At 42.5% G+C, this 20,382-nt stretch overlaps 2 long non-coding RNA genes across 5 annotated transcripts; one reads left to right on the top strand and one right to left on the bottom strand.

Moving 5' to 3' along the window:
* The first annotated feature begins 1,820 nt into the window (after positions 1 to 1,820).
* LOC125975056 (uncharacterized) lies at positions 1,821 to 19,183 on the top strand. Of its 2 annotated transcripts, XR_007483847.2 has the most exons (4): positions 1,821 to 2,058; positions 8,877 to 8,952; positions 14,195 to 14,270; positions 18,952 to 19,183. It is a non-coding gene; the product is annotated as an uncharacterized lncRNA (long non-coding RNA). The 2 variants fall into 2 exon arrangements; XR_007483846.1 differs by lacking the exon at positions 18,952 to 19,183 and having other exon boundaries at positions 14,195 to 14,433.
* LOC137840627 (uncharacterized) lies at positions 4,086 to 13,661 on the bottom strand. 3 transcript variants are annotated; one of them, XR_011087420.1, is made up of 5 exons: positions 13,388 to 13,661; positions 12,376 to 12,436; positions 10,688 to 10,936; positions 7,133 to 7,311; positions 4,086 to 4,744 (listed from the first exon to the last, which is right to left on the bottom strand). It is a non-coding gene; the product is annotated as an uncharacterized lncRNA (long non-coding RNA). The 3 variants fall into 3 exon arrangements; XR_011087421.1 differs by having other exon boundaries at positions 12,380 to 12,436; XR_011087422.1 differs by lacking the exon at positions 12,376 to 12,436 and having other exon boundaries at positions 13,388 to 13,659.
* Positions 19,184 to 20,382: the final 1,199 nt, after the last annotated feature.

The following is a 20,382-nucleotide window of genomic DNA, read 5'->3' as shown; positions in this document are numbered from 1 at the left end:
TTAGAGGCCTTCCACGTCTGGACCGGCTTAATCCCAGAGAGTTGCGACGCGTCTTCGGTTCGGAACGTCAAACCCCGGGAATGTCTTTGTGTCCTCGTATGTTTTCAGCATTGCCTCCAAAAAGTTCCCCATATGTTCTCCTGACATTATCCAGGAACGCTCCCAATGTCACGACGGATGGGGGGGGGGGGGATAAGGTCCCAGAAACTCAACGCGGGTGTGTAATCATCAAGCTTTGTCGGCGGTGATTGCTCATTGTGCCGGTCTGCAGGAGGCCATGGAGATCCGCATGGAGGTCAAGTGATGGACTTCAACTTTGACCTGACGTGCTGGTCCCTGGACGAGGGGAGCCTTGAAATGTCACTTTAGCCGTCAGATAATTATTTAAAGTCGAGCCTGACTGATGAGCAAGGAGGTGATGCTGTGAGCTGGTAAGATTGAAAAGGTGGAGAAGAGAAGAACGAAAACCCCACCAACGTGACAGTGGATGACACTCCTGACCAGCAGGTGGCAGTATTCTGCATCTTTCTCTTTCAGATGCCCACAAAAAACATGCTACAAAAATTAACACGAGTTTATTAGCATAAGGACGTCTCATGAGGAAGTTCAAGTCAGAGGAAATGGTCAAAATATTAGAAACAGCTGCCCCCCCCACCCCACAGATAACACACACTTAATCTGTAATCCAATCAGAGCTGCTGAATGAAGGGGAAGGCGGGGTGACACGGATTAGGCTGTACAATAACTAACCTGAGGGGATCAAATACGTCCATACACAGGAGCAAAGTGTGTGGGGGGGGGGGGGCTCCCAATTTAAAGCTGCCTCCATCCCCCGCCAGCCACTGCATAACTTCACAAACCGTTTTCGTACAACAATGTGTGTGTGTGTGCATCTTCATGTTTTTAATATAACATGAAACGAGAATGAATGTTGCTAATGGGGATACACACACACACACATACATGAAGATATCTTGTTGCCACGGCAACCAAAGAGCTGTGTACAGAGGTGATGCGTTTGTGTGTACGTGTGAGTGTGTGTGTGTGTGTGTGTGTGTTTAAGAGCTGGTGAGAATGAGAAGTGAGGTCTAAGTGGCAAGGTGGTGAGGAGATGATCAAGTGAGAAGTTGAGCTAGTAAGGAAACAAGGTGAGGTGCCGAGGTGCAAGGAATAAGAAGGTGAGGAGGTGAAACACACACACACACACACACACACACACACACACGATAATTATCTTATTCTGAAAGCCGCGGAAAATTGACCACGCTCAAGTCGCCTGGATGAAGCACACAAGATCCCTCATGCAAGTCAGTGTGTGACCACATCAGGTCAAAGGTCATCTCGCAGTCTTGTCATTTCAACACGCTTCTACCCTTTGACCCCCCCTCCTTCTTTGAGGTGACAAACAAGGGCGGCGGCCATGTTGAGAGGTTAAGAGCTGTTTTATCGGGCAGGATGAACTCTGGCCTGAAGGTCACAGGGGACAAAACAAACACGTGTTCATCTTCAATGGAGACTCAATCACTGCGTGTTTGAATGTATTCGCTTATGAATATGCGTGTTTAAGTTCATTGAAGGCTTCTGAACTTTTGCTCTCTGCTCAAGATTAGTGCAAGTGGATAAAGGTCACGTGAAGGTCAAACACTTGATCCGCTCAGTAATCACTAAGCAGTGCTACAAACACCCCATTGAATGCTACACAGATTTATGCTAGCTTGTATTTCCTTTTTCCTGTTTTTTTCTTTTACAAGATGGTGGCAAAAAAAAATAAAAGGTAAAATGTCAAATTTGGGCTTTTTGGGTTGTTTGTGTTCCCTTACACGTCTCAGCTGATTGGTTAAAACAAAGGACCAAGGTGACAAGCACAGGTGGGAACCAAAAACCTAACAAACAACACAGAAGAAGAAAACAAACCAGAAGAAATAACCCCAAATATTTTTGAATAATTAAAACACAAATATTTACAAGTAGTTTGGCAACAATCTAGGATGCTAGCAAACAGAAGCAGCTGAAAGGGATCTGAAGCAACGCCGAATGAGCAACATTTCGACTTGACAGGTACGTTTGTCACCTCTCTTTCACTTTTAATTGGCAGTAAAAATACAATTCCAAAGCGTTAACACTTTGTGTTATTCTTACACACTACAAAGAATATGTCATGCTAACAAGTTCAACATAGCAGCTTTGGCTAACATTAGTTTCCTAGTGCTAAAGCTAGCTTAGTGCAGCTAGCACTATTTATCACGACTATGTGCATTTTATTATGAATGAGCATGTTTGAGAATATAACACAATAATCTACCAAGTACACTAACAAAGTATTTGTACTTCCCACCACCAAATGATTTAATATGCAATTTTTTTGCGTGCAATCTTTCCGCTGCTGACAGCCAAATGAAACATAATGGTCTTAATGGTAACGTAACGTAATGGTCCTTCAAATCGGGCCGTATGAGCCACTCCAGCAACACGCACACTGCTTTGCATATGAATGACATCACCCGAAACTTTTGAGGGGCTTACTTTAGAAGAGGGGGAAACGTTTGAGCCGCTCCAGAGGCCCCTCGCTCACCGGTGACTATTTGACATTCCATCATAGTTGGCGTCTTCGTCTTGACTTCATGTGGTCAATTTCCAAACTCAGAGATGTGTTAAAATGCTTGAGCTAATAAAAGTGTAGCATCCTACATTCAAAATGTACATAAAGCTTCCCATAAAAATAACAAATAGATGTTGTTAAAATAGGATTATTGTTTTTTTTATTTTTTTCCCTAATGGACTACAAGCACGGAAGCTTTTACAGCTCAGTTGTGTACTGCTAAAAGAAGAAAATATATTTTTTGATGAGACGCTTTTACAATCCAACAAAGTGTTTGATCAAATGCAATAAAGAGAGTATAATTATTTGTATTTTGGATAGATTAAAAGAAGTTGAGGCATTGCATTAACTCTGGGAAGAAGACGCAAATGACAATAAAGCTCAAATAAATTTAGGCGATGACTTTTTTGACACAGAGCCCTCTGGCATTCATACTTGGTTTCCCTCCAAAAAGCAGAGAAAAGACCCCAGGAAGACATTCCTGCTTAGCAATGGCCGTCGTTGGGGATGTGATTCAAAGGCGCCAATGAGCTGCTTGGACCACACCCAATGCCCAAATCCAAGTACAATGTCAGTTTTCTCGATATTTTTGTAGCTACTTCAAAATGACGATTATGCTAGCAGGCTAACAGTTCATGACTGTAAGAAATCTGAAAGCTAATATGCTACTCCCTGCCATTCAGTCTTTTTATTATCTTGCACTTGGAGATAAATACGTATTATTTTACATATTTTTATTTATTTTTGCTTTTGGGGTGCCCCGGTAGTGGTCACACAGGTGCTTCTTATGCTAACAGAATGTACTGTATAGTAATTGTTGCATGGCCTCTGCTTCATAAGGCTGATGTTTAACGCTGTAAACACGAGCGGGGGCGGCTCGTAAAATGCAGGGGGGAGAGTTGGGGGGGCATAAAGAAGTGGGTGCGCGTTAAGAAGCTTCCTCATTGAATTAGGCCACACTTCATAAAAGACAAGAAGCGGCACAGCTGTACTGCAAAGACGCACATTTCATTTGTTTTATACTGCGCCGTGCCCTCGTTTGCATGACAATGATAATGAATTGTGCGTGTGTGTGTGTCTGTGTGTGTGTGTGTGTGTGTGTGTGTGTGTGTGGCGGCCATATGTGATGTCAGACGGTGGAAAACATGTCCATATGCACATGCTGCTAGACTCTGGCATGCGTTTTTGTACGTATTAGCTTAGCGTTACAATCACTGCAATCGATAAACAAAATAAATAAGATGAACTAAAAATTAAACGGTTCAAAATTTTATGTGATCCAGGATCTGTTTAATTTGTGCTTTATCCGCTTCTATTTGGTGCTTTTTTTTAATTCGTCAGTGGTAATGTTAATTTGAATAAATAAATGAATATTTTAAAAATACTTGTTAAAATTCGATAGATATATTTGATAGGTTTTAAATTCTTGTTTAGATATTTTAAAAAATACACAATTGAAAAAAAATAAACTTAACTTCAAGTCACATTTGCATTGTTTTCATTGTAAACATTTAATACTATTGCAACACAGTTTTCATACAAGGCACATTGGTGAACACACATCATGCAGAAAATATAAAAAAGAATTATAAAAATAAAAAACTTTGCATCAACCATCGTGATTGGAGGATTATTCCAAATAGCGCCCCCTTGAATTGGGACCATTTAAAGTCACATTTCAAAAGATTTGCATAGATTATCAATTCTAATAATAGAAGGGGGGTGGGGGGGGGGATTGCCGCTTGCCGAAAAATTAATATAGAGCCAATTAGGCTGTGCTAGTGCTTAATATATGTGTGTCAGGAAATGAAGGCGTGTTTGTTTCACAGGCCGAAAGGAAATTAGCAATGACAGTAAATCAAGTGTTTGCATAGAGTTTAAAGACGACAGCTCTCATTGGCCGGTGCGACGGCTGACACACGAGCTATCCAATCACAGTGCAGTAGAATTCACTGCTGCCGTGGGTCTCACATTCACCGGTCCGAGCGACGACGACACCGCCGCTCATTAATGATTAGATTCATTCGTATGAACACTAAGAATTTAATTAGCGTTATTATAATTAGCATCAACTTCTTGCTTCGCTCTGATTGGCCGAGCACCATCCGGGTGACCGGAATCTTCCCGGCTCAGGTGACCGCCAACCTGACAATACAAAAAATGACGTGAAAAGGTTAAAACAAGCAAAAAGGAAAACAGATTAAATATGGAGACGGCTACGTTAGCCTCTCGTACTAACCACGAGCCATCAGAGAGAGCTTAGCTTCTCGGACTAGCTGTTTGTTAGCTACTAGCTTGGATGCTATCAAGCCATCAGGACACGGCTATGCCCTGATTGACCCGACTCTTGTTATTAAGACGCTTTGGTCTGAGCCGTCGCTAAAGGCGCCATCACATGCTTGCGCTTAGCATTAGCGCCTCGTCGCGTACCAGTCGCCTTAACGACCACTTTCATCCTGCTAACACCCTTCACTAAGGACACTTTATTAGGTACACTTGCAGGCATACAGTAACAGGATCGGCATTGTTTTACAGGAACACAAATAAAGCTTTGAACTTGATTTGATTTGAACTCATTTTAGGCCTTTCACCCTTACGGTATGCAGCAATCAGCTAATGCTACAAGCTAATGTTGCAGTTATTTTTAAAGAGACCTACAGTGGATTCTAAATGGACAATTTACTGCCGCAGCATGTGGCAGCGCTGAGGATGATGACATCGTGTGTGTGTTTGCGCGCGCGTGTGTGTGTGTGTGTGTGTGTGTGTGTGTGTGTGTGTGTGTGTGTGTGTGTGTGTGTGCGTGTGTGAGAGAACAAGGCACGCCGCTAATTAACAATGTAAACCAGCATTACAATACAAACTTCCAGGCTGGATTCACTCCCGTCTTATTTATGCCGTCACTCTCCCCGTGTGAATAGTTTACCGTGTCTCATCGTGGGTACCCCGCTCCACCCGTACCCCCACCATCTCCCGTGAACACCCCCCCCCCCCCCCCCTACCCCTTCGCCCTGAATAGGCGGCCCCGATTGAGCAAACAGTCAGACTGTCAGCTCAATAGGAGGTCTGGCCGTGAACTTCAAGTGCTTCCCAGGCCCCCCAGGCCCGCAGCCAGACTTTTGGGGGGCCCCTACGTGCCAGTGCTGAAGAGGGAGGGCGGGGTGGGGTGGGGGACCCCTGCCACAGTGGTTCCCAAGGCAGCTGCAGTCTGGTGAGGAGGGACGATGTGTGCCCCCTCTTTGCCAGTCATCCTCCAGACCCCCCTTGTTACACACAAAGATCCAGACGCAAGCTGCTGGCCGTGCACCCCCCCCCTCCCAAAAAAAAAACCCCTCAACCAGCTCCCAGGCTCCTCATCATCTCATTAGCCCGCGCCGCCACTCCACTGTCTGCCGTGGATGCTTTGTTTTCAGCTCTGCATAATTTACACAATAAATTGACGACGGCTGAGACCCCCCCACCCCCTCCACTCCCAACCCTTCAGCTCAATATACCACCTGTTAAAAGGAGGCCAGCTAGCCATTGGTTAGCTCACCGCTAAGTCGATTGCGGTACATCGTTCACACCCAGACTGTAGCTCGCAGATTTCTAAACCATCGTTTTTTTCAGTATACAGCACCCAATTTGGAATCGCTGTCATTGTAGTACCACGTTGTGCCACAACATGCCGGGCAGCAGTGAATTTGAGTTTTTTTGTATGCTCCGGAATTAGCATAACATCTATGTTAATTCCAATTAGCCTCGCAGGCTAGCATTAACCTATCAGACTTTTGTTTTTCTATCGTTTAACATTTTCATTTTGAAATATGCAGTTTATTAGGGTGCTGATTTGTTTTACAGTAAATATCAACTGGCAAAGCTGTTAAAAAGGAGGACAAAAACGTCAAATGTTTTTCAGAGGAGTGAAAATATTAATAAGGATAGAAGCAAAATGGCGTCGGTGGTATGGCAAGGACATAATGGCGTATTGTTTAAACGTCCGCTAATTAGCACAAGCAGGATTTAGATAGGTTTAAATAGTTAGTCAGCACACATGCAGGGGGGAACAATGGTGGAATTGTACAACCTTGCATATTATAAAAAAGGCTATTCTAGAGACTTACACTCGATTATTTTTACTTTCAGGTCCTGACTGTTTTTCAAAGAGGAATTAAATGACAGAAAAAAAATCAATACTGTATATATTTAAACCCTTAAATTTTTTTTAAACTGACCTAATTTAAAAAAATATATATTTTAATCTTTAAATCAAAATACTACTAAAATAGAGAGAACACTAAAGTGTGTGTGTGTGTGTGTGGCACCTGTGCCTCGCCTCCTTTAAGGATGGCACCCAAAGAAAGAAAGATGGTGCCGTGGCGCACAGATGCCCTCTGAAAGCCTTTCCGAGAGACAAGCATTGAAGCGCCCCGTGATTTAATACCAAGGCACAAAAAAGACACCCCGCCCACCTCCACGCCCACCCGTCGGCGCGGCAATTAAAAATAACAACAACAACGTGGTGATTAAAGATGGCCGACGGCGCTGGTTTGATACCTGCACTCGGCGGCGGGTCGTCAAGATGGTGGCGAGCTGGAGGAAGAAGGGCCAGGATGGATCGAAGGAGGACGGCGGGAGGAAGGAGATGAGGAGGAGGAAGGGGGAGTCGAGGTGGACCATGAGGAGATTCGTCCTCCTCCTCCTTCTTCGTCGTTTTCAGCTTGGCCGACGTTAGCCTGCACAGAAGAAGCAAAGATCAGAGGCCATTTTCCCATCAACACACACACACACACACACCTTTTCATGTGTGTTCTCATGGTACAGTCTGCCCCCCGGCATGCAAATGACTTTCATTATGCAAATGCATGCAAATCACATCCAAGCGTGTGAGAGCCGAGGAGAGAGGAGTGGGCGGAAGCCACGCCGCCAACTGACTGAGTGGATAAATGAATGAATGAATGAAAGGGTAGAAAAAAAGAGGAGAAGATAGAAGCAGAGTACAAGTCAGAGTGGTGGGATGTGGCAGGCCATGGCGGACGGAATTAGCCAGATTTTCTCTTTGGCGTAAATTGTCATTTATTAATTCACTCCAGTTTGTTGCCCTTTAGTCAAATGCTAAGCTAACTAGGTTGAATCAATTCGCGCGATTCACAAATGACCAAGTAGCTGAAAACGAGGGCAAACTTGGAACGTCATGTCGCTAGTTTGGTTTTCGAGAAATGACACAAATTGTGTGTCACTACTCGAGTTAGCTACCGCAAAGCTTTGCTAACACAGCTCAATTAATGACACAAATTAAATTTGGGCATTCACAAATAAATTTACATGGGTAGCTCAAAGCTAACATGGCTAAATCATTAGGATTTATGTAGCTAATTCAAGCTAGGCTAATTATGCTAATTTGGTGATTTTAGGCATCCGAGATGACAAAGCACAAATTAGCATAGTTGCATATATATTTAAAAGTTTGTGGAAAATACCCAAATTTCAAGTCCATTTGTATTTTTAATTGCTTTGGTAAAATTCCTTAAGGTTGCAAAACTTAGCATGTCGCACAACCAGGCTTTTTTTTTTTTTCCATAACTTTTAAGGTTAACATGTTAGCCACAATGCTAACGTACACGACAGCCCATCACGTCCCTGAAAAGGACGCAACAAAGCGACGTGACTAACGAGCCAAGGGGGCGCTCTCGTCTGCCTCTTTTGTCTGCCATGTCACCCGGGGGAAGATTTGGTGGCAAGACGGAGAAAAAAAAAGGGGTGACTCGGGAGTGTGAGAGAGTTGGGGCCCACAGCACGGTGGGCGGCAGGCAGAGGGACAGGAGGGGGAGGAGCGCTTGCACCATGAATGGGCGGCAAACCTCTCCTAATTGGCACTTGACATTTTTTTCGAGAGTGGAGCCCGCTTTCCAAACGCTTTGCCGTCGCCCTTGTACGGAAAAGTGCCTTATGCAAATATTTCTATATAGCGTCACAGATGCATCGTCGTCAGTCGTGATAACAGTTTTTTTTTCACTGGAATTTGGAGTCCATGTAAACTTATTCTGTCATTTTGTGTGAATTTAATGAAATAAATATTCAATTTGTGGTTTCCATCTTAGTTTATAAAACAATTAAGCTATCAAGAAGCTAATTTGAAAAAAGTATCCTCACAAAACTAATCACACTAAAATGGTAAATGCGAAAAAATAATTAAAAATTAATTAATTTAGAAAAACAAAGCAAGCTAAAAAAAAAAGCCAACTTTCAGAAACATAAATCATTTAATTTCCCAAATTAATTTCAACACTTTTTTTCCCAGTGGAACATTCCCAGTGTGACATCCTGCATGAAAAAAATCCGATAGCGACACTCAACGCACGTGGCACAAGTAGGAGGTAGGTACACTGTGGCTTCGGCAGTTAACATCTTTGGAAGCATGCAGTTAAGGAAAGCACACCTTTTACTAATCTCTTTGTATGAGGACTTGCGCAGTGGTCCTACATTTAAGCCCTTGTGACAAGAAGGGCTGCTGTTCCTTTGGACAACACTGAAGCCATTTTCTCAACACTGTCTGAAGAAGAAGCAGGGGAGGGGCTCTCTCGGTGGGATTTAAGAATCACAGGCTCTTATTGAGAAAACTGTCTGGCTGCTCGGACCCGGCGGGACTGAAAAGGAGGCAAAGGGCCGCTTTGTCCCGAGGTGACAAGTGGACTTGCTCTATTGACTGTAAAGTCTACTGCAGGGGGGGAGGGAGGGGGGCAGGGGGGGTCCACAATGGCTGTTTTTCTACTTGACACTTGCAAGATAAATGCGCAGTATCGCTAAAATCAACTAGCACCCGGCTCCCCGTTTTTATCTTTCCCAGAACCGGGTCCGGCATTCATTTTTCCCGCCTTTTTTTTTGTTTGTTGCTGTATCTCTGTGTGAAAGGGGCTCTCATGGAGGGCACTTGACATTTTGAGTTCTGCACACACACTTCCCCAAATGTAATTCCAACGGGACAAATCGCTGCGGCTTGTTGGGACAGCAAAAATGTCCACCGGGTGTGGGAATGGCCATCTCGGACCCTTTTCTGCCGCCAGCAGGGGGACCGCCCTCCATTTTACACGGACAGAAAAGAAATCACACCTTCAATCAGCCATTGCGGGCATCCGCCTTGCTGATCTGATTGACCAATTACCTCTGGCCACAGAAGCTAAAGGCTCAGATTGTTCACCGGGGGTACTGTCTGCTTGATTACCCCGTTGGACCCCCCCTCGCCCCTTCCTCCCACCATCACAACCGCAGCCCCTTAGTCCCGCCCTTCAACGAGATCCCATCAGGCAATCGTTTGAAAATTTCGAGCTTCCCACAGAGTCGAAACAGAGAATTCACTTTCACACAGTTTCGGGTTTGCCTCGGAAAATGCACGAGGATTGAGGTAACGCATCCCCCAAACTGTTGCTATTCAAATCCCTCGCCCCTTTCATACGGGCCAACATGTTATTATAGGCCAACCATGACACCAAATTCCTTCAAATCAAACATCTTTTCACGCGGAGAAGTTGGAACGGGTGAATAAAGGAGGAGAAAATGATAAAAATGAGGCTTAGATGCCAGCAGGGCGTCAGATTAAACGCGGGGCGAATTTTCAACTGGAACACAGTATGTATAATTCAGTATGCAAGTAGCCTGATTCCCATCATGCATTGCTCTTTTGAAGTCCAACCCCATGAATAGCAGCTAGCCACCTGATTAGCCGTTAGCAACTTGTTAAGCGTCTTGTCAAAGTCCAAACTGCATTTCTTTTCTTTTCTTTTTTTTTTTTGAATGCTGCCATGTGACGAGCTCCGGGCTAAGCTCCAGCATGCCGCCCCGCGTAAGGGGGATCATGGGTGGCTGGGGAGGGGGCGGCTTATTAGATTACAAGTGATCCCCTTTTCTCAATGCTATGCTCAGAAGCCCAGAAATGACACGTATGGAGCTTCTATAGCAAACACAATGCCCGCAAAACTCACTTTGTTGCGCCCCCTGCAAAGGGCCCCATCACATATTTGCTGCCTAACGAGAACCCCCCCCCCTCCTCCACCTGAAAATGGTTCCCGACAAGACTTTCACCAATCAACACGAAATCACATTTTGGTACGCTACCTTTCCGCTGCTTCCTCCCGATTGGATTTTCTTTTCCCCGTCCGTTTTGTATTTTTTTGTTCTTGCGTCGTCCTTTCGGGTGTCTTGGTGCCTTTCCAGGAGTGTAATGGGATTCTTGTTACTTTCGGTTATCTAGCTTTATGAAGAATGTACATCACTCATACAGCTAGATAACCAAAGATAACAATGAACCCCGAAGGCTCCACCCATCCTTCCTCGTCGATTAGCCTGGACCGAGCGCTCGCCGTCCTGCGAGCGGACACAAGCTTGTTCAGTACAAAGCATTTGTGATGTCATCAAGGGCTTTGGCCAATCAGAAATCTCAAAAGTCAAAGATGGTTACCCTGTTTTAAGGGTATACAAAACATGGGTGTAATATTCAACACCTGATACTTTCTCACCCTACTTTGCTGTGTTCTGTGTGAAACTCAGCACGACCATTTATTCGTAAACGGAAGAAAAGCAATAGTGGGTGGCGTGGTAGCCGGTTAAAAGTAGTCCCGCCGCCTGGCGCCCGCCTCCCGTGGTGCACCCACGTCACTCACCGGGCGAGCCCGGCGGGTGGGTGACGCCTTCTAACGCCGCCCCCCCGCCTGGGCCAAGATTTCTTTTTAAATGAAACCAGGATGCCGGCTGTTGGACTATAAAAGAAAAACGCTCGTCTTCATTTACATTATCTGATGCCAACGCTCAGGTTGGCGCCCAAAAACCGCAGGGGGGCGGGCGGGGGGAAAAAAAACACCAACGCACACATTACCTTTTTACACCCACAAATACACACGCAGATGTAGATAATGTAACACACACAGTGGGGCACATGGCACACAGGGTGCGTCTAATTAAAGCGGCTCTGTGTGGCCAGCATCCCCCCCCCTCTCCCCAAAAGTCACCCCCCCCCCCCCTCCTTGAAAGGAAGATGAAGCGATATATCTGCAGGCGAGGCAGTCAACATGGACGCCATGCCTTTAGCTTAGATGCTACTACGTGTTAGCACAGATGCTACTGCACAGGTGCTACTTGCTAACACAGGAAGATGAAACTAATGTGTGACACATTCAGAGGGAAGGGCAAGGTGCGGCTATGTTACACACATTCATAAATAGAACACACACCATGCATGTAACACACACACACACATATGCATGTAATTCATTATTACCAGCCTTTTACATTTTTTTTCTAGTTAATATTTTTAAGTACATCTCATTTACCTATATTTTCATAATATAGTATTGTTATTTTTTTAATTTTAAGAAGAAAATATCATCTACACTATTGGATCATTTTGACCCTATTGTCAACACAAATGTTTTCAAAGAAGGTGATGATAATAATTATCAGAATCAGAATCGTGTATTGTTTTATCTGCTTGAGTTATTTATTAGTCATTCACTTCTTTGACTTTGTCTTTAATATGCCTCAATATTCAACATGCAACTTAGTACTAAAGCGTTTTTTTTTATTCTATTTAAAACATGAAGTGTACTTTTATTTTAAAAACTACATTTTTAAACATATTTCCGTCTCATTGTCTTTTGCTGTGATAAACATTGCATTGAAATTGTTACACATTTTTCCAGTGGTTAATCATTATTAGTGTCTAAAAATATATACAAATATATATCAATCAATCAACATATTTGCTCAAACATGCACCGCGTGTGTGTGTATATGTTGTGCTTAATTACCTACAAAGCGCGTGCGCGAATCGTCAGGCCTTTGAGGGTGTGTGCGTGAGCGCGTGGACGCCTGCAAAGAAAAATAAGATTTTAATTCCCCGACTGAAACAAATATCTTTTTGAAAATGATAACGATGCAGGTGCTCAACTAATTATTATGTATAATGTACAAAAACATTCTTTGGAGTTGAATGTATATTTACACACACGTGTACACAATTTTTGAACACAATATGCACACACTCAAGATCAAGTGTTTGAAATTTAATATGAAATATCACAAAATTGAATGAATATAATTCTTTGCTATACGTTCAATTGATAACTTTTAGGCCGTCTGCGTGTGCGCGCGCGAGTGTATGCAGGCGAGCGCACGCGTGTGTGCATGTGTGTGTCTCCCTCCGCGAAAATCTCACGGCCATCATGTGGAAGCTTGCATAATCCGTTTGTCTCCCCCAAATGTTCTGATCCAAACGCGCGCGCTCGTGTTTCCACACGTGTGCGTATGCATGTGATGCGCGCGTCGTATTTAGCTTTCACGTGGAAACCTCCCGCTGCACTTTTTTTTGTCTTATTATTAATGCGCGTGCACTGCGGCTTCTGCTGGCATAATCCTCCTCATCATCTCGATGTGACTCACGTGGCCGCGCACGGCGTCAACGTGCAGTACTTAAAAAAAAAGTGTCTTCGTCTTCCTCGCGGGGTCGACTGCTTGCATGCGCGTGCATGCGAAAATTAATAATAATGATGCTGGAAATCACGTCAAATCACGCGCACGTAGCGTCACTCATGCACGCAGCAGCATCGGCACTAACACGTGATCGAGCACTGGCTCTCAAAGCGCATATGAAATTGTTGAAATAAATCAAATTCCACGTTGTTTGGATAGATTTGGTTTAGAGTGGATGGAAATGGTACACCATCAAGACGACATGCAAGCATGCGTTTCCTCTAAATTAAAAATATATATATATAAATTTGAGCAACACAAAATGTAACAATGGTGATGTTTGATACTCACGCCGTGTCTGGGAGCGGAACCGCAATCATCCAAGCGCGCGAGGAGGCTCCCGGCCGTGCGTGCGTACTGATGGCGAGTGAGGGGCGAGTGAGCCGGCGGAGGCTGACGCGCGCGCTCTTGACGGCCGCGCCAGGCCATGACGTGCGTGCGTGCGTGTGCGTGCGTGTCGCGTCCATCCACTCAGACGCCCGCCGCTGCCTCGTCCTCCAATGGCAGCGGCAGACCCGTTATTTCCCGCCACGCTGGCTCTGCGCCCTCCCCACCCCAAAAAAGACCCCCCCTCTCCATCTCCTCTCCCTCCTCCGACTCCCCCTGGCGGCCCCCTCGCGCTCTCCATCCACGCGCATCACACGCACATTGAACTTGGACATGGCTGCTCCAAGAAAATATATATACACATGCGGACGAGGACACGCCCCCTTAGTGACGTCACCCAGGTCACTTCCGTGTATCCTCCCTCCGCAACCTCCCCAACGTGACGCAGCTGGTGGATGCTCCGGCTCAGCGGAATATGAACCAGACTCAAATCCATCCATCCATTTCCGAGAGCGATAGTCCTCATTAGGATTATTGGCGAGAGAAATTGGAGACGCCAGTCAATTTCTCGGCACGTCGAGACAAAAAAGCAAGCAAGCGTCCATATTTACACTTAGAATACAAATTAGGGTGAGATAGACATTAGCTCAGGTGACTTTTGGGGAGAGAGGTTGGATAACAATAAGTCAATAAATAAAGTGGCCTTCTGACACTTTTCTTTTTGCAATATGCTTTTATATTACATCTTAATGTCTTCATTTTCTTCTTCAGCATCGTTTGCTGTCGGCCGGGAGAAGCTCGAAATGACAACTCTTCCCAGAGGAGAACTTCCCTCCCGCTTTTCCCGGTAAAACCTTTCATCTCCATATGACACCATGCAGGCCGAGACCCCCGTCTGGACCATGCACGTGCGTGGCACTCGGTGTATGCGTGGGATGCACACGGGAGTCCAGGAATGTGGGATGGAAGAAGGAGGAGGTTGTGGTGGGATTTGAAAACAAACGAGGGGGGGGCGTGCAAATCAGTTTTTAGTGTCACCGCCGAGCCCGGAGCCGCAGACAAGGGTCCAAAAAGGAGGCGTGCACCACTCCATTATCATAAGAATCACATGGCGGGGATAAAAATCTCCTTTGAATAAATTACCGCTTCAATAGGAGGCGCGACTGCCAAAGAGACAACTTTGTCAGCGCCCCCCCCCCTGAATGTTGGGGTCTCTCTCTCTCTCTCTCTCCTCCTTTGCCTCCACTGCTTTCCTGGAAGCGACATGGCCTCTAAATGGCGCCTCTGTGCGTGCGCGCGCCCTCGCCGATGCCAGGTTACCACGTCCGACGGGTTAGGCAGGCGGCAGGCCCTCTTGGGAAAGACCACCGCTTAATGGGATAGAGTGGAGGGGGTACAATGGGGGTACATCCAGTACCCCCCCCTCCCTCACCCCCATTATCCCACTCTCTTCCTCCCTCTTCATGCTGCATGGGAACCCGAGACGGACCAGCACCACCACCCAAGTTCATTAGCGCCCATCTTAAAACAAGAGAGCCTTTTTGACCTTTAGCACACCTCTTCATTAGGTGCTTTTTTTCATAAATTGATCATAATTTGAAGCTAAAAGCTATTTATAAACAAATCTCAATACGCAAATTTAGTACACTTCCACATGAGGCAAGAATGGGAACCACCCCGAGTTTGGCAGCAGGGCTCACAATTTGGCAAGTGTTTGAATGCAATTTGTTAAAGAGGAGTCTTTATGAACAAATTAGCAAATGACTTTTATAAACATTTATAACCGCATCAATAACTGTGGCTTTATTGTGAAGAACTACCTGACATTTAAAGTTCAACATGTAGCCATGAAAATGTCAGTCAAGTCTTCACAAATGGATCACAAAATGGCTGCCTTTTACTTTTTTTTAACTAAATACACAAATTATAGTTTAATTACAGACATATATAATTTATACACTTGCAAATAATCAAATGTTAATCCCCCTAATGACTAAGTTTGGCAGCATGGCTCACTATTTGGCAGGCAGAATGTTGTTATTTAATGTAGCTTGTTGAAGTGGAGTCTTTACAAACTTAATGGCAAACGACTTTCTTATTGTAGTTCACGTGACGTGAAGATCTGTGAGTAACTAACAACAGATTAAAAATAAATAAATCCATTGGCTGGATGACAAACAGGCTGATAGAAAACAGTTTAGTTGGTCATTTTATATCAATCAATCAATCAATGAGCTTTGATTGGGTCCTATCAAACCACATTCACACTGTCACTCAAACTGAAACGTTTCACTAAATTCAAATGTGACATTTTTAATACAATTATAAAGTTACGTTCAACTATTATACATTTGGTTAATTATCTAACATCCGTATAGAAATTATAAATACTATACTATTATTAAGCATTCAAATTCTGCCAATTAATGTTGTCTCTTGAAAGCCTTTATAAATTCACATTATTATTGTCATTTATAAATATTAACTACAGGAAAACGTCAATTCGAACCCTCAAAACAACCTGTTGTGCGCGCACGCAAACGTGCACGCGCATTGGATGCGCGCTTCAAGTCTATGCAGCTATGCACACACACACACACACACACACGTAGAAAGCAGCGACTGGCTCACATTTAAAACGTCGTAATTGAAAGCATTTATTTCTATTTCGCATGCAGCTTGTGCCCCGATTCCACCCCCAAAAGGTGTGTGTAACACCCCACCATCCCCCCCCCCCCCCCCCCTTTTTTTTTTTTAGTCTCACCTTCTTGAATGATCCATCCTTTTCTTTTGGCTGCCGACCACCACGTGCGTGTCGAAGCTGAAGTCACAATCAAATCAGAATTAAAAAATCACAAATAAAGCAAAACGTGTCTTTTTCAAAACGACGACGACACGCAGAGCCAACATGGCTGCGTGAAAAATGACCCACGCCGCACAGAGTGATTACAGCCGCAATTAGAAAGTCATTTGCATATATGCAAATGAGGGAGGAAAAACATCTCTTGCTTTTGGTCGCCGGAGGGAAATGATCAGCTTTTTTTTCCTCTCCTACTTTGAAGTGCTTAAATCTGTTGTGTGATATTGATGATTATTATGGCCTTTAAGAAACATTTTCATCTAAATTTGTCCTTTTAAGTCACTAAAATGGGCAATGATTGCATTTTAATTCGTCCGTTTAGGTTGAAAAAAAAACATTATTTGGAATGCAGCAGATCTGATGAAAATGATGATTAATAATTGAAGAATCAAGACGCATGGCATACTTTGGGTTTCAATTCAAGATGATTTAGTTTTTAATATATGACGACTGACATTTTACTTTGATTGTCCAAAGCAATAATTGTAAAAAAAAAATATCAACATTTCCAACGGTATATGTCATTTTTTTTATGGTCGTCAAGCTTCTTCGTGTCAAATTAATTAGGCGGCCTAATCCCTCATTTCCGTGCGTATAAACCTGCAGATCAAATTTGAATTCTATCATTTAGAACTAAAATATATTTGACTCTCTTTCTACAGAAAATAGATAAATACAATAACATTTAACGGCCACTTTATTAGGTACACCAGCCACTGTCAAGAAACATGAAAAGTATATTTCATCATAAATATTTTTGAAAAAAAAGGTTATTAATAATTTCATGTTTTTGTTTCATGATTGCACACAGATCGTATTTGAATATAATTCTCATGTGTCCCTAATATAGTGACCAAGTATATCAAAACTAAGCCTGTTTATTTTCCAATGCTTCTTCATTCTTTACGATTCCTAATTAATTTTTTTTTTAACTATTGGCATCTCATTTGCATATTTTCCTGACGGGCTCAGGTGCGAGGATCACGTGACGAACATCAGGAAGTGGCGGATATTTAATTAATCATTATCGACGTTAAACCGGAAATGTCGCATGCTTATTTGCATCCAAAGTCGCTCATGCCCGATCAGGGGATGAGGAGGAAAATTAAATTCAATCTACCGCTTCTTTATTTGTTTTGTATTGTTATTATTGATAGAATTTTTTTTTCAAATTCTACTGAGTACAATCGTCATTCATCCTTATCCTGTTTTTTTTTTTTTTTTTTTTAAAGTGTAACATTTCACGTAATATTTGTACAATGGTGACGTTTTATTCAAACTAATTAGTAAGGTAATTTATATTTTTCAGGTTATTTGTTGCTTTATCTCTCGGCTTTTCTTTTCTTCATTTTCCATTAATTGCATACTTTAAACAAAAGAAATTTAAAAAAAATCACTTGAAATCTCCCGATGACGTTTTATTGGAATGAATTCATTATTTTCAGGTTCATAATTGTTTTGCTCTTTAGTATTATTTGATGTTTTAAAAGAAGAAATAAAACGTCCCTTAAGAAAAACAGAAAACATCAATTTTGCACCTTTGAAATATCAACTCACGATGGGAAAAACCCACTCGTGTCATGTTTAATTTAAATGAACACATGCACGCACACACAAGCGGGCGCGCGCACACATTTGCATGCTGTATCCCACGATGCTAGTTACAATGGGATCAATTAATATGCACATAAATTAAAAGTGAGACGTTTTTCTTTTTTTTTTTCTTTCTTTTTTTTAAAGGCGTGAATTCCTGGAACGGGAGAAAGAAAGAAAGAAAGAAAGAAAGAAAGAAAGAAAGAAAGAAAGAAAGAAAGAAAGAAAGAAAGAAAGAAAGAAAGACTCATGAGAAGGAAAAAGAGGATGAGGAGGAAAAGTAAAGAGCACGTCATCATCATTCAACTCATTAAAATAATCAATAATACACGTCCTTTTAAAATACACAAATTATATAAATTTTTTACCGAGACCTGTTTCTAAAAATTGTATCCTGTCGTGGCGCTAAATAAGATAACAAAATATTAGGAACAGCCCGCTTATTTATAGTGTATATAGTTAAAGCAATATTATTGGAGTTACCTTGTTATTTTAATCACATAAATGAGCATGAATAATTATTTTTAAAAAAGCGTAACATGGGGAAAAGCAATTAAAAAATATTAAGGATAAAATGTTTTAGCATTCAGGATGAGTGACCAAGTAGACGATTAGATTATTAAAAAGATGCTTTATTATTTTTTCCAATAGAACGACGTGGTTTTGATTAGATGATCAAAACGGTTTTGCGCTGCAATCAGAGCAGCACTTTCATAATATTAATGGATGGAGCGCCATCTGCAGGACAGATGGTGACAGGCAGGGTTTTCACATTAGTAGTTGTTTGTCTCCCTCTGGCGGCTTACATTTGGTATTACAACTTCAACGACAAGCTGTTTTTAAATGGATGGATCGATGGAAGGCATTCTTATATTATCCTCCGAATACACATTGTTTTATTATATATTATAATAAGTTTATCAACACAAGATTATATCGCTTTTTTTTTAATTATGGTTTTTCTAGCTACATCAATGTGGAAGTGAGTTGTTTTTTGTCCTATGAGATTTCAGATGTTGCGGCCGAGGTCCCCCCCCCTCATGACCCCCCAAAATCTTTCCTTTACTGTGTGCAGTGGCTCATTGTGATGGTTGCACTTTAGTCCTAATTGATGGGCACAGGCAATAGAGGAGAGCAGAGGGGGCGTTTGTTGGCGCCGTTGCCATGGTGACCGTCGGCGTTGCCAGGCAACCGCAGGGATGCGCGTGGAGGCAGAGCGCAAGACACGAACACACACACACACACACACAAAACAGAGAGGTAAATAAAGTCAAGCTAATTGCTCACCTGCTGACTAACATATTATAAAGTGCGGTTAATTGCTCCTAATCGTTGGGGGGGAGAAAAATGTCAGACTTGTAGACTAAAAGTAAAATGTACAACAAAATAAGAGCAGTCTGTTATTCATTTCGGGGCATTTTTCTGCAAAAAGAAGTGAATAATAATAATAATAATAATAATAATAATAATAATAATAATAATAATAATAAATCTATTTTCTTAACCACTTGTCCTTACGAGGGTCATGTCAATCTTTTTCTGTCCAAGTAATGTACACTACTGGCTGCATAATTGTGCTTAGTCATAAGCAAATGAAATACAGTAGGCAATGACATCCAGTGATATTGATGTTCCAACAGAGGGCGCCAGATGACCTAATATACGTATTTGTGAAGAAAGCTGCTTAAATTCTTCATAAAACTACTACGGTAGTTATAATTGCATATACTTGCATCTATAATCCCGAACTGATATGAAATAATTGCATTGATATTATTATTTTCATAGTAGTTTTAATTAATTTGGTAGCTAAATCAGCATAACACATTTAGATTTTGACAATTAGATGACTTTAGGGGTAAATTACTCCACATACGATGTTAAATGATGATATTAATAAAACGCAGAATTAACATTGCACATTTACACATTTAGAACTTTTTATTCCCACAGTGCGTCTCGACAGGCAGATTTTTTTAAAGCTGTTTCATTGATGAATCGTCCAGTACGTCACTCCAGTGTTTTCCACTGTTTGTTGTCATTCCTCGTGGTGGCATTTCCATGACCCCAGCACTGAGCCCGGCGTTGGCCGGCGTTAGTTCCCAGCTGCGGGAATGAGCGTCCATCTGACCGCAGCAATGGAAATCCATGGAGTAATCTTCTTATGTAAAGCACAAAACACACAGTGTGTAATCCTTCCGACCTCTTTGGTGACACCACAACTACTAAACTCTTGCACTGTGCAGTAAAACAATCATGTCCACATGGGAACATGCTCAATGAATGTGCATTCCAAATCAACAGGTGGCGCTATATACTGTTTATGTGTTGCTCCTCTGTGTGTTAAAAGTTTATAATTAATTTCAATGAATTCATCGTTAACCCATCTGAAGCGCTATTTGAGCGCAGATATTGAATTTTAATCATAATATGGTTTGTTTGAACATTTTGGACTTTTAAAAAGTTATTTGAATATGTTTCATACTCTTTTATTGTAAGAAAAAAC

The sequence above is a fragment of the Syngnathus scovelli genome, chromosome 9 (assembly GCF_024217435.2).
Source record: "Syngnathus scovelli strain Florida chromosome 9, RoL_Ssco_1.2, whole genome shotgun sequence".
NCBI lineage: Eukaryota > Metazoa > Chordata > Actinopteri > Syngnathiformes > Syngnathidae > Syngnathus > Syngnathus scovelli.
Note: the sequence above shows the minus strand (reverse complement) of the source record. Positions and strands in the feature narration are given on the sequence as shown.